General features: G+C 48.8%; 1 pseudogene; it reads left to right on the forward strand.

Moving 5' to 3' along the window:
- Nucleotides 1-232: 232 nt before the first annotated feature.
- LOC116526742 lies at nt 233-1,677 on the forward strand (annotated as a pseudogene).
- The last annotated feature ends 678 nt before the right edge of the window (nt 1,678-2,355 follow it).

Below are 2,355 nucleotides of genomic sequence, written 5' to 3' on the forward strand. Positions count from 1 at the left end.
AAACAAACACCACAATGAAATACTATTTCACACAAATTAGGATGGTCACCAAAGAAAGAAAAGAACACTTCTTGGAATATCATCCATCATAAACAGGAATGAGATTCTGATACATGGCATAAGAAAAATAAACCTGGGACTCAGCCACAGGCCATGAGGTCAGTGCCTGCCTCAAGGGATGGGGCTGCAGGGTATATAGGAGCCCTGGAGGTGCTGTGTTCCACAACACAGGATGGTGAATCAGGTGGCCGTGGGATAGCACCGATGTCTGTAGAGGAGGTGAGTGCTCACCCTGGCCCTCGAGCTGTCACTCATCTACTTCCTCAGGAGCACCTTCAAGCAGGAGGAGAAGGCAGTGAGAGAGAAGAATCTCCTCCAGGTTCAAGACCATGATCAGCCCATTCTGTGGAAAGTGCAGTTTAACTCGGGCAATGGCAGTCGCCCCGGCAATCACTGCCACAACTCCATTCGAGGGGAGCCTCTTATCATGGATGAACTATGTTTGTGAGAGGAAGGATTTGCTGGCGAATGGCTGCTGCAAAGTCAACATCCCTGGTGCAAAGCAATACTGCTGCCATGGCTGCTGGCCCAACTGCTGCTGCAACTTCAGCGTCCCTAGCACAAAGCAATACTGCTGTGATGGCTGCTGGCCTAATTGCTGCTGCAACATCAATGTCCCTAGCCCAAAGCAATACTGCTGTGATGGCTGCTGGCCTAATTGCTGCTGCAACATCAATATCTCTAGCCCAAAGCAATACTGCTGTGATGGCTGCTGGCCTAATCGCTGCTGCAACATCGATGTCCCTAGCCCAAAGCAATACTGCTGTGATGGCTGCTGGCCTAATCGCTGCTGCAACATCAATGTCCCTAGCCCAAAGCAATACTGCTGTGATGGCTGCTGGCCTAATTGCTGCTGCAACATCAATGTCCCTAGCTGCTGGCCCAGTGGCTGCTGCAGCGCCTTCGAGTATTGGACCTCCTGCTCCCTGGGCCCAACAAGCACTCTCTTGGGGTGCTTCCCCAGCCAAGCAGCTGTGGCATTCCAGAACCTCTTCATGGCAGTTGAAGAACACTTTGAGTTGTTCCTGGCCCAATGCAGGACCTCATCCCAGAGCATGCAACATGAGAACACTTACCAGGACCCCGTAGCAAAGTCTTGCTATGGAGCAAGCCCACCTGAGCTCTTCCCTGTGTGACAGGCACAGGATTTCCTGCTCCAACTTGGGCAAAGAGGCCCCACCAAAGATGTCACCTCGTAAGGCCTGGCTTCAGTGTGAGGAAACCTTGGCTTTGATTACTTCTCCTGTTGTCATCTTCGGCTTCACTTATCACCTGAGCTTACCGGATGCAACTCTTCTGCAAAGGAGCATGGACCCTCTACCCAGTCCCATTCGGGAAGGATGGAACCTCAGGCTGGGCTCAGGGAGTGGCTTTCTTGGACCGCTCAGCCCTGGGACTGCACAAGGACCTGTGATTTGGGTTGTCGGTGGGCAACGTCACTTCCAGTTTTGATTATAATTTTATAAAATTATTTATTGGATTCTTTTGGAGTAGCGGGAAAATGATAATGTCTTATGTTGGAAAACGCCTTGCCATTCTACTTGAATATGTTCAAGGACATTATTTCTGTTGCTGTTGTTTGGTATTCTCAAGTTTCCTGAGTTAAATCATCCCTTCACCCAGAAAACATGTTTTGTCTTTTAGGGCGTGGATGTTCTCCAGGCAGCTATTTCTGTTTTTATTTCGACAGTATCAAGAGTAGGTCCTGAACATAGCCTGTTAATCATATCCTGGCACCTAAAATTATCTAAAAACTCAGACCCTCTTCTAATCTAACTGCAAGATTTCTAGCAGTTGGCACCCCGTGCCTGCCCTCGGATTCTTTTCTAGACGTGGTTGAATGTGCTCATATGCCCTATGGGAGAGCATTGTTTCAGCAGAATTATAACTTCTCATCCTGGAGGAATTTGTTCTCATTTCTTCTGCCACTTAAAATTAACTGTGGGCTGCTTAGCCTCAAGTACAATGGGAGCTTCAGAAAGGTCAGAGGCAACCTCCTCCCCTGCTCTGTCAATACCCAATGTTAAGGCAATGCCTAAACAGAGACACACCTAGCAGCTTGCTATAAAAATAAATAAATAAATAATCGTTAAAAAGACGGCTGGGCATGGTGGCTCATGCCTGTAATCCCAGCACTTTGGAAGGCTCCCAGCACTTTGGGAGGCCAAGGTGGGCAGATCACCTGAGGTCAGGAGTTTGAGACCAGCCTGGCCAACATGGCAAAATCCTGTCTCTACTGAAATACAAAAATTAGCCAGGCATGGTGGTGCACGCCTGTAATCCCAGCTACTTGGG

The sequence above is a fragment of the Sapajus apella genome, unplaced genomic scaffold, assembly GCF_009761245.1.
Source record: "Sapajus apella isolate SASKATOON/1434 unplaced genomic scaffold, GSC_monkey_1.0 scaffold51, whole genome shotgun sequence".
NCBI classification, from domain to species: Eukaryota; Metazoa; Chordata; class Mammalia; order Primates; family Cebidae; genus Sapajus; species Sapajus apella.